This window comes from Macrobrachium rosenbergii, chromosome 29 (assembly GCF_040412425.1).
Source record: "Macrobrachium rosenbergii isolate ZJJX-2024 chromosome 29, ASM4041242v1, whole genome shotgun sequence".
NCBI lineage: Eukaryota > Metazoa > Arthropoda > Malacostraca > Decapoda > Palaemonidae > Macrobrachium > Macrobrachium rosenbergii.
The window spans coordinates 23,457,084-23,470,014 of NC_089769.1; the positions used below are offsets into that span (position 1 = coordinate 23,457,084).

Consider the following 12,931-nt stretch of genomic DNA (forward strand, 5'->3'; position numbering starts at 1 on the left):
TTGAAACATCCTTCCCAACAGAATCTTGTAAGCGTGAAAGGGCTGCCTTACACAGCACTTATTAGTAATGTACCTTCCAGTAATGTTGTGTTTAAAAATCGATGCAAGGCTCGGACCATGTGCTTGACATATTTTTGGGAGTACGTTTCCAGGTGTCATAACATTTCTGGAGGCGGAAGGTGCTCGCATGTTGCTGCTATCCATCAGCCTATTTTGGTTGCTGCTCAAGATAATTTTGTTGTTGTCCTTTGACTGATATTTGACTTGCTCTTTATCCCTTTTATTTTGCTCAATGATTTTCGTGAGGCGTCTTTGTCATTGTTGTTGTGACTTCATAGTATATTTAAAGTTTATTCAAGACCAGTGATTTGGACTTGAGTAGAAAGGTAATTTTGTAACTTTTTTTTTTTTTAGACTTCATTATGAACGATGGCGTTTGAAACTGACTGAAGTTCATGAAACAAAATATGTAGTATATGTTCGATGTGTCAGGAGTGTCTTTTTGTTCTACTTCTTGTCATGCATCAACTTTGCAGCAAAAAACTTTGTGGAAGCCTGCATAGCTCATAGTGTAGGTTAGTTAGTGTGCAGCGAAACTAGCTGGATACAATATGGTTAGTTATGACAAAGAAGCTCCAGCGAAATGTTTGGTTTCTAGGTACGTTAACCGTTTCCAATAGTACAATTTTTATTGGTATTCTCGAAGAATGTATTTCTTTACCAAAGCCAACACAGGATACCTGCGCCTCGCTCAGGTGATGTTGCTGTGAACATCAGGGCGCATTTACTCAGAATTAACATATTCCTTACCACAAGGTAGTGAACATCAGGTTAGCGGATGCTATACCGTTCACCGTTAATTTGTGGAGGACCCTTAGGTGTGGTGTTGTATAGAATGCGAAGTGGGGGCCTTTGCAACGAATTTAGGCCAACGCAGAATAGTGTTGACAGACAGTAACCGACCTTTTAAGCAAGTTGAAGAGAGAACTTTGACGCCTTTCATTCCAATTATTCGTCTGAATCCAGTTTGCGCGTTTGAATGTTCATCTAGTTTTGCTTGGGTACTCTTATTCCTGTTATTTTTTTGTTGTTTACATCATTTTTTATATTCAATAAAGATACTGAATACCAATCAAGTAGCTTCGTCGCCACGTGAACTCAAAATAGTCTTACAAGCACAAGCGTCCTCTTATACTAGCAGTATTAGCCACAAATCTCACTCCGTCCACTTTCTCACATTTGATAGTTTCCCATACAGTCAGCCTTCCGATTGAAAAACTCATTCAACATCATGACTTATTTAGAGACTGTCATTCAAGTTGGTTCGTTTTATTGGTCGGTTTTCATATAGAGTTTTCTTGAATATTTGACTCTTCCTTGACGTGCCTGTTTTTGAAAGTGTGACGCCCATTTCTTTTCGATGCCCTCAGTTTTTTTTTGGCACTTTTTAAAGATCTAGCCTTAGCATATAAAAGGTACCTTGGGTTTAAAGGGCTGACATTGCTTTGGAGGTATGGCGTGAGCATTATATTCTGCATCGTTTATTTTAGGCCTAGGCAACCTTAACGCTCCCTATTGTTGAAACGTTCAGCTGTAGGTCAGTAATGCCCTCTTGAGTATTGGCAGGTCACTCATCCAGGGCAAAATCCTATTAATTCTACTAAATCATTGATACTCGCCGATGGGCTGCACGCTCTAGATCCTCCATGACTTCCAGAGGGCACTTTCAGCAGGATTCAAAACTTTCGCTGCTGTGCGGCACACAGGCTGCCCTCATTGAGTCATTTATTGTAATAAATTTCTTGGGAAATTGTCAGGCCATCTTGTCTGATAATTTGTCGGCGCTTGGCTTTTATCATTTGTCGCAGTTATAACTTAAGGAGGGAATTTTTATAACTGTTGTTACTGTATAATTCATAAAACAGTTTATTAGTAGCACCACTAGTCTCTAAGGCAATTTTAAGTTCATTATATTTTGTATTCGCCCATATCGGCTTATTGAACTTGTGTAAATCGTACTTTGCTGTAAAAAAAAAAAAAAAAGGAAAGAAGTGCCGTCACTATTAAGAGTTACATCCACAATCACTTGTGACTCAGACGTACAAAATCTGAAAATGTCGCGTATGTATAGCATACAGAAACTACAAATTCAAGTTTAAAGATATAGGCTATTATTAGGGTAGTAGGATATTGGCATTGAGTATAGCCTAATGCCATTGTGTTTCATCGGACAAAAAGGATTTCAACATTTTATAGGAATTTAAAGATGAGTAATGAACGCGCATAATCCCACAGCCATCCTTTGCAGCGTGCAATAAGTGTAGATTCCCTGTTCTAAATTAGTTTGAAAAAATGTTTCTCAGTCCGCTGGAGATCACTAGATTTGGTAACAAACATGGACATCAAACAGCGACGTTATATCTATTTTTATTTGTTCATTTTTAATTGGACGATGAACCGATTGTTCGTGAAATTGGTTAGATTTATATTATTATAGTCTGTGTTGCCTTATGGAAAATCGGATCAATATTTTAATCAACCCATTTATTTGACTGAGGCACTTGACCATTAAGTAGAACATTAGGTTTGGCAGACAGTGGGTACACATTATGATGTTATATTGTGTGTTTGTGCATATGTTGCACAGTTTAACACATTATAAAAGGAAAAATATCATCAGTCATCTGAACAAAAATCTTTTTATGAACGTTGGAAGGTTACGTAGATATCATACAGAAAGGCTGTGCTGTAAAAGACAAAAATTACCACCAAATCACTTCCCATCAGCCTTCATTTCTCAGCAAAGTTGCCTGAAGGGTTCTTTCTTTCAGGTACGGCATGTTTTAATGTTTAATGAACCCATAATCAGTCAGTTATCTTTGGTAAAGAATTGAAAGTGTTGTTTTCACCTGTATGTGTAAATGTTAGCACGATGCGATTAGAAAAGAGTGAACAGGACTTGTAGAACGTGGACGAAAACATTCACTGGTTGACCCCTTCCAGATGATCAGTTTCTGCTGGTTATAGATGAAGAGAAATTCGCCATGGAAGTGTTCTTGCCCATTGTTATTTGTTTTAGCTTTCAGAATAATACAAACCCGTCGAAGCTGCGCCGTAGATTTGTGACCAAATTCAATAATAACAGTTAGCATGCAGTCATTTATGTGTATTTATATATTCACTGTTGTGGTCTTGGCGGGAGTGTGCTCTTTACTGAAAACGTTTGTTGAAGGTGAGATGACCAAGTGGTCAAGTCTCAGGAATCAATATTCGAGGTTTATGAGTAGTGCAAACACAGACGCTTATATATATATCATATATATATATATATATATATATATATATATATATATATATATATATATATATATATATAGTTTGACTTCGAAGTATTTTGTTGTACGCGTGTTTGGTTTTTTACCCGTATTGCTGGTGTAGCCTATGTAATAAAGTCTTAATTGTTTTCCTTATTAAACATTCAATATGCGAAGCAAGAGTTTTCCTGGATGAGATTTTGGTTTAAAACATTCCCTATATTGAAAATGTTTAAGTTAACTCACCTTTTCGTGTCCTCATAACCATTTTCCTAACCCACAAGTTATGATGAGGTTTCCTGTGTACGGAAGGATTTTAGTAGTAGTTTTTTTTTTTTTTTTTTCATTCTTATCCTTGTCCAGAATGCATATGGATATTTTATCATACGTAAATTGCCAAAACATATAAGTACGCATTTGCCGTGAGTGTTGAAATGGCAAGTGCCCACTGATAAATATTTGGAATTTGTAGCTGACGTGCCAGGTGTTGTAATGACCAGTTGCGCTCCTCCTGTGGGTGAGTGAACAGCTCAAGGTCTTAAGCGTCGTGATCGTCAAGTTCTTTCCGAGTCACAATGAGCTTTATAATAATAATATACACACGAAGGCAAGAGCATTCTCCAACTCCCATAGCTAGTGTGTAATGCGATAATGAGGTTATTAATGTGTTTTTGCCATCGTTACTGCAGTCACATGAGCCCAAAATGTGCGTTTAGCGTGACGTGACCCTTATTAACCAGTGTCATGACTCCCTACCTTCCCACCCCTACCCTTGGCAATTTTTTCGTCATCGCTCCACCACTTTTTCACGGGTTTTTGGTCTTTTGGGAAGACGATAATTTCTTTTGTCTTCCAGTATACGTATTCTCTTGCTTTATCTTTAGGACGGACTTTTATTCCTTTAACTTTTGGTCGTCATTTTGGGATTATATGACCCCGAATTTCTCGTTTGTAAAGCTTGGATATATATATTAGTTCATCGTTGATGAGAGGGCATTAGGCTTAGTGTTACGTGCTGTTTGCATTAGCTTTTATGGCAGTGTTTCTTCTGGCGCTGGTGTGAGCGTTTCTTTTGACGCTGGGGTGAGCGTTTCTTCTGGCGCTGGGGTGAGCTGGACGTTGCCCAGGTAATTAAGAATTCTCCTTATTTCGGCTGTTATTTAAACGAGAATCTTGGGAAGTATAGCCAATTTGATTTCTGATTCCACCATTCGAATTACATTATATACTAAATCTCGAATATTCTGAGAGAGAGAGAGAGAGAGAGAGAGAGAGAGAGAGAGAGAGAGAGAGAGATCAGGTTATGGAACGTAGGCCAACCGGCTGACTATGAGATTTAAGGGCGACGCGTAATTTACCTCATGGGAAGATGATCCATACCAGTGGCATGAGACCGAGGGACGTTGAGAAAGCTACTGAGTTCATGATTTGAGTGAAGAATATGGACGATGTAGCACTACCGATGTTGTTGATGCCCCATTACGTCAGTTGGGTAGGTTGTATGAGGTTTATCCTAAATGAGAGTTAAGTGACACGATCTTCTTGAGCAAAATTTTTTTTTTATTCTGGTTAAATGTGACTCATTTTTGTAATCCGGTCGCTTGAATCTTTTGTAATGATAATTTCCGAACAGTATTAATACATATCATTTTATCTTCCTAGCGTGACGTGACATTTGAAATTGTGCTTAAGCACGTCGTTTAAATGCTCCCAGTAATCGGCTTTCTAAATTCTCTCTTTTTTGGTATAGTATTTAAGTGGTGGATTTGTTTTATAAATGTGGTTTCATTATTTCAGTTTCATTGCTGGCGGAAAGTGAGAGAATTGTGCTGAAACATTTGCATGAGGTGCTTTAAAGCTCTGGTAGAACTGACTTAATATTAAGTATGCACACCTTAGTTGTTTGTGCATCAAATCTAAAATGATTTAGGCTACCGTCAAGTAAACAGAACGTTAACCTTTCGACATTAGAAATTTCGAAGATAACTAATGTGCCCCTTCTCACTTTCTTCCTTGATTGTGCAAGCTTGAATTCCTAAGGGAAAGTTCTTGACTGTCGACTGTCAAAGCATTTGCAGTGCAGCATATTTTTTTCGCTGAGAAACTTGTTAGGCTACATGAGCGTCTTACATTAGATGTTTAGCCTACTTCAGTTTTGATTCTCTTGGAAGAACTTGGATTGATAATCCCAAGGTCAGTTAATTTAGATTTTAAAAGTATGGTCTCATTGTAGCAAATTTTGTAGTTTGGAACTTGCCCAGTCCTATAATCTGTCTTAAAACTATCCTCAGCCATATTTTGAGTCTTTGCATTCTTTTAGTGTGAAATGAGAATTCATGGGTCACAAAACGTTGTGTGAAGTTGTTAAAAGTGCTATTTCTTTCCTTAGACTACATTAGTATCGGTTTTTAATATGACTGGAGCAAAGTGACTTGAAGAAGTCTATTAATTTATAATTACTGTAGTAGAACAGTATAAGAAAAGTTTTAACGAGTAACCAAAAGCATTCTTACTTGACTAGTGCTGGTTTTTTCCCCGTAGAGGGCTCGTGTGTAATTGTAAATATGATACCTCGATTTGGGAAATCTTCAAATGTGAAATTGAATTCGATACAGCTGTGGCTGTAAGAGCGCAGATGAAACTAATGAGCCGTTCGTTAGAAGGAACCAGACTGGCCTTCATCAAGCGATGTCACCTCCGAGGAAGTGAAATAAATTGGGACTTCCTCTCTAATCAAACCAGGGGAATGGGATTCGTTACCTGTTAGCCGGACACTGTTATCTGTCATGGTAGCGTTTTGTCATTTTGTCGTTGATAGTTGACAGGGCGTTTTAAAGCTTGTTAGCGTAGCACTGCCTGATGAAGGGCAACAATGAATCTCAAACTTTTTACAAGCTTTCCATTTTTAAATGTTGGCTGTTGTTTTGGTCGAGTGTATTTATTTTTCTGCTGAAAACGAAGATGATTTATCATAAGCCAATCTTTCTTGAGCACTTCTTGTTTTCTCAGGCTTGTTGCCATGATAATGGTGCATTTGACGTAACATCTGTTTCACTTTTTGGATCAACCTCTTAAATTCAGATGGTAGTGGTGTTTTACCTTGATTACGATGAGAACGTAAGTTAGTTAATATTACTTTGCGTGTCTGAGTGATTTGGCGGTTTTGTTGCCCTCCGTTTACGATCAGTTGCATATGAATAGCATATGGAATATGTAAATCACAAAATAACTTGTTTTTGATAATGGATAGCCTAATAGTTCTCGTCAAAGTATGATCATTCTTGATATTTTCCTTAGGCTGTTTGTGTAGATATGCATGCAGAGGTATGTATAAAATGTTTCAAAGCTCCATATTTTCAGGTTTATATTTGTTAATGAACCTGTATGTATGCATTTTGTTTTTTCATATGAAGAAATGCTCGGTAATGGTAATTACTAGCTTTGAGTATATAGCTTGCTTGCTGGAACAGGTCAAGTTTTAAGTGCAAACCCTACTTATTTACAGAAAGCACACCTCTTGCTCAGTGCGGTGAATCCCTGATGTTTGCGGGATAGTTATTAGGGGTCATAATCACGCAGGCCATTCGGCCCACCAATATCATTAACCTTGCCACTTTTAATACCACTCACAGGAACCACTACAAAACCCACCATCTTCACAAAATGAACCACTTCTTCCTCTTCTCTCTTTTTATAACCTCGTTGGCCTCCTCTCACCAACACCTCCTCCGCCTCCAACACCAACTTTTCTCCCATTTCTCTCCTTCCTCGTTTCATTCCCCCTTTTTTTCCCGTCCGGTAATATCCTTTCTCTGTTGCGCTGCTGACCCCTTCACTTTTTCCCGACTTGGACTTTTAATTCAGTTGGATATGTCTTTCCATTTTAGTGCAGTTTGGAAATGTGTCAGATTCATCTTGAGTAATTGGCATGGTGTCGTTGTAATCCCGACGATTTATTTTCTATTTATTTTCGCTTTGGTGCGTCCGCTGCGTGTTTTTCCGCCGGATGGTTTTCAGAGAGAGAAATTCTTGCAGTAAAGGTCGCAAAAGTGTCTGTCGTCAAGGTGCTCGTTTGTAAATATTTTGGCTTAATGCCATGAAGAAAAAAATAGGTAAACAAATAACAGTAAATATGGATACACGTTTGATGAGAAACTTTGATAAAATGCAAAATAAATGTACACATACATATATATTTATATTTCACCGCACGCCATGCCTCCTTAGAGGGGTTTTTCCAGGTGTTAGCTACGTTTTTTTTTCAGCAAGTATTTTTTAATACGGTTACTACCACCATGGCTTTTTGCAGCCTGGTTGTGCTTCAACTCATCCAAATAACTACCCTTTGCATAATTCACTGTTAGGGTCAGTATTGTCTAATTTGCATTTTCCCCATCCGAAATCGCTTTCGAAACTCTAGCTCGTGATGCGAGTCTGAGACCACTGGACCACGTTTGGAAACTAAGTGTCTTAGTATCCAGGAAGCTTAATTAAGAGTTAGTTTAAAATAAAGGTAAATGGTCCAGTTTGTGTAGGGTGCTCATCACTGCTGCCAAGCTGCCTCTGTCAAGACAATGTTGTGGAAAATTCTTGTCCTGGGGTTTCAGTTGTAATTCAGCATTGAAAGCATGGATGTCTTTTTTTCCCTTGTAAGAGATGCTCTATACATACTATATAATATATAATGTATATGGTATATATATATAATTTTTGGTTTTGTTTTGTTTTGTTTACCTGAGTGCACGCTTGCGCTCGTGTACAGTGTTACTCCTGTCATGCTAAATTGATTGCACGCCTCCGGTACTAATTTCCTTCATCGCTAATATTAATCTTACAACCTAGGCCATAGTTTTCAAATGCTACATATTGAAGATAGAAATAAAAAAAATTTTTTTTTTTCCAATATGTTGTCCTTGCTTTGTCGACTGTTTTAGTTTGGAAATTGCTGAAGATAATTTTTCTCCATGCACTTATGTATTTTTTAATTTCCATATAATACATGTCCTGGATTAATACTACTCGTGTGTCTGTCTCTGTATGGACTGACGAAAGAAGCGGGTTAGATCGGGAAATAAAAATATAGGTTAAATATTGTTAAGCCTACCGTGTTTATTTATTCATATTTTTCTGGACTGCCGCCGAAGCAGTGAGTTTTAAGCGCTCTCACTTTGATGCATATAATGCCTGTAATCGGAACGATTCTTATGTACGTTAATGGAATGATGCTTATAGAAGGAGTTGATGCTTATCAGTCCTCCTGGTAAAGTGATGTTTATTATGTTTGTGGATGAAGTAGTGTTTTTCATGCTTGTGGATTGTGTAATAATTGTCATGCTCGTGAATGGAATCGATGACCATCATGCCAGAGGACAGAGTAAGAACTATCGTGTTTGTGGATGGAATTGATGCTTATTAGGCCCTTGGATGAAGTGACGGTAACCAAGGAATCGATTCCTGTCATGGCCATGGGTCCCGTGAAATGCATCACACTTGTAGGTGAAATAGTAAGGGATTTTATGAATTAATCTTGGAGTCAGAGTGTTATAGATGTTGAATGGATGCCAAAACGTTCCGAAGGGGAGGAAATAGCTGTAAGTTACGTGAGCAGTAGGCTTGGTAAAGATTTGGCTAAAGAGTGGCTACATTAACGCATCGTGTTGGGTGGTCGTTGCCTTTGTTAAGAGTACTGAAAATGAATTTTGAAGATGAATCGAGAAATTATTGGAGGGGATGTCCGGAAGGTGCAAGATCGGAGCGAATGTCACTCCATTTGTTAGGATGTCCGAATTGCAGTTGAAGATGGTAGCTGTCAGTCTATGTGAACAACAAATAGAGCCTTCTTTGAGTTAAAAGAGACTGAAAGAGACAATCACCGCTGATTGTTCTAACAAAATTCATAATACATATTTACATACATAATTGATTAGCCTATATAAGATTGCCATGACCTTTTGAAGGGTGACCATTGTGTTGTGATACCATTGTGGTTATTGCTTGACATTGTTTACACCAGAGCTAGCATTTCTTATATGACAAATGCAGTGCTCAGCCTTGTTGGTATTAGGTTCCGGGGGTGAATTATGTAATGCCTCTTTTGTACACGGTTTAATTTTGTATACTAATTTCACTTAAAGATCTGTAGATTTTTTAAAATGTGGTCTTTATTAATAATTATTAGATTTGTCGGTTGAACTCTTACAGAGTCCAGTGTATGTGGATGGATGGTTATATCAGATAAAACATTTGAGACAAAAAGCGAAAAGAAAAATATATTTTTCTTACATGAAAGCAGTAATGACCTCCGGCCTTTCCTCTGCAGTGGTGGGAGGCGGAATCTTGAAAGGGCCGAGTAGGGAGTCCGAAGTATGACCAAAAGCTCTCGTATTTCGCTTCTAATCCGGTTAGAGAGGCGTAAGATGTCAGCCTTAGGCCTCCCTACGTCAACATTGGCTTGCAGGGAAACCTGAAGAGATCCGCCCTTCATGTCATATTATGGAGTTTCGTATTACCGCCGTTGTTGTAAGTCTGAATTGTGGCGAAAAATGTCTTGAACGTATCTTTACGTGATATGACCGGTCTGACGTTTTGTGTGTAATGCTGTGATAACATACTTAGCTGATAGTAGAAAATGGATGTTTTGAGAGCTTTAAGCGCCTCTTCATCTCTCCTTCCTTTCTCGTTTCCGCAGTGGTACTACGGACGACTCTTCCAACCAAGGTACCAGAGTTCAGTCCCGTAGTCTGGCGAGAATCAGAACTGTATGGCTCGCTTCGTTTTAAATTCTAGTATGCCTCTGTTGACTTAGCGGTTAATAGGGTACCTTCTTGTTATTCGACCGATGTAAATCGCAGCAACTCTGAGAGAGAGAGAGAGAGAGAGAGAGAGAGAGAGAACAATAAGACATGGGCGATCAGTACTCTGTCATTGTGTATACCATCATATAATTAAAAACAGGAAGGCCTCGTCGAGACAGTCACACCACATCGTATTGGTAGTATTCGTAAGATATTTATTCTCCCGTTCTGTACTACTTTTTAAGTCCAGCTTTTCTTTTCTAAGTCGTCTTCTCCCGTCTCCTTCCAATATTCGTATGTCTCCAAGTCACAGAGATACTTCCTCCTTCTCCTCCTCCTCCTCCTCGACCTCTTGGGCACTTACAGTTGCCATGAGGTACATCTATACTTCTCCATATATCACTGTCTTGATCCGCGGCGGATAATCGCTGTCACTGTCACCGTATATTTATTTTTCTCCTTTATTTATAATAAGGACGCGCGATATCTGTCTCCTAGGAGGGGCGCACATGATCTGTTATCTGTACTGGTAGTTGGTATGTGAAAATCACCGTGAATACTGCGTGTAGTCGTATGGTTTGCTTTGGAAGTCTTGTTTTTTCTACTTTTGTATATTGAGATTCTTCTTGTTTCTTGTCACTTTGTATCTTTTATGGTATTTCTTGTATTTTATTGGATTAATGGTTTCCTTACTTTGTTCTTTCGTTTTCTTGTTCAGATGTTGTCTTCTATGCGTACCCTACTTCTGTCCTTCCATATTTATTTCTTTTACCACTTTTCCACGAATTATATCTTGTTTTTTATTAAAAGTACATTTAGGCTAATATATATATATATATATATATATATATATATATATATATATATATATATATATATATATATATATATATATGTCTACAGTTTGAAATAGATAATGAGATTAGCTTTACATTTAAACTTCCTTTGTAATTCTTTTCAGGCGATGCTAATTTTACCTTCCCGCTCTTCGGAAGGAATTGAAGGGGTCTTGCTATGCCGGGCGGACTGAATTGCTGCCAGTTTTCTGCAGATACGAGGGGAAATACTCTTATTTTTCTTTTTGACAAGGGAAGACACCACATCTTGTAGAACTTTACCTGATTTAGATGGAAAATTCTGTGGTAAACTTCACTACCTAATTGGCAGTGAAAAAAAAAATGTCTCGGGACATAGCTTGGGATCCTAACAAATTGCAAGGTGCTAAGAGAGAGAGAGAGAGAGAGAGAGAGAGAGAGAGAGAGAGAGAGAGAGAGAGAGAGAGAGAGAGAGGGGGGGGGGCGGTGGAGTGAACGCACAACGTTTGGCAACTTTACCACAACCTGTTCCTGGTTTTCTCTAGCAGTTTTTCAACAGCAGACTTCTTCCCTCTCTTCCAAGCAGACGAGCGTTGGGAGAGCAAAAGCTGCACCGCGTCTCGTCACCTTGATCAGGTGACCGTGGAGAATGAAGTCATGGGGTATTTCTGGAATATCGAAGCGTGCTTATTTTTGCTTCGAAGTGGTCTGTTGAAGTAAATACGAATTTCATGCCTTAAGTAATGGTTCATGGTAATAAAACTTTTTTGTGGTTATCTGATGATATTAAGTTATGTGCCTGCACGTGTCGGTGGTGGACGTAATATTCACTTTGGTAGTCTAAATTTCAGTTTACCATTTACACTGACTCATTTTAATATGTCACATATGTATATATATATATATATATATATATATATATATATATATATATATATATATATGTATATATATATATATATATATATATATATATATATATATATATATATATATACACACACACACACACGAAATTCATGCCTTAAGTAATGGTTCATGGTAATAAAATTTTTTTGTGGACATCTGATGATATTAAGATATGTGCCTGCACGTGTCGGTGGTGGACGTAGTATTTACTTTGATAGTCTAAGTTCAGTTTGCCATTTACACTGACACATTTTAATATGTCATATATATATATATGTGTGTGTGTATATCTATATCTATCTATCTATCTATATACACACACACAGAATCATAATCCCCATTTGTCGCTCCCCTCTCTAAAGAGGAAAAAAGCGTAGACATTTACACACACACACACAAACACACACACACACATATTAGTGGTATAAGTCTTTACCAGCGAGAGGTCCGTGAGCCATCAAGGTAAACGACTTGGGCACTTTTCGAAACTCAAAAATTCTTCGAACATCAATGAATTAGGTTTCAAATGGTTAGTCATTTGTGGTTTGTCTTATCTAAGGTGAAAAACATAGTAAGGACTGCCATCAAAGACTTCTTCAGAACCGGAACTTCAGAAGTCATTGAAGCCAACTCTTTTAGATAATAAGGCGTATGCATGTACATATGTATATAATATATATATATATATATATATATATATATATATATATATATATATATATATATATATATATATATATATATATATATATATATATATATTATGTGTGCATTTATTTACTTTTATTTTTCAGGGGACATTATTTTATCGTTATTTTTACCGATAATGATTATGTTTCTAGATTAAAGTAATCCTAACATGAACTTTATTCCGCTACTTCCCACTGAGTAGACATGAAATTAACCTCAGTTAAGCGTAAATATATGGTTCTTCGCAACATGGGGCGATGATGATGATGTCCAAATGCCACCGTAACTTTTTTGGCGTCACAACCCTACCAGGATTTACTTTACGAGGAGCTGTAGCGTAGGCCCATGGGCTTGCCAGATACAGAAGGAATGGGATCACAGGGGATGTGTTAGATAGACCCGCGTTTGG

The 12,931-nt window shown here is 37.7% G+C and overlaps 1 protein-coding gene across 1 annotated transcript in view; it reads left to right on the forward strand.

The window, feature by feature from the left end:
- LOC136854674 (fat-like cadherin-related tumor suppressor homolog) overlaps positions 1–12,931 on the forward strand; it is a 723,114-nt gene that overhangs the window by 695 nt on the left and 709,488 nt on the right.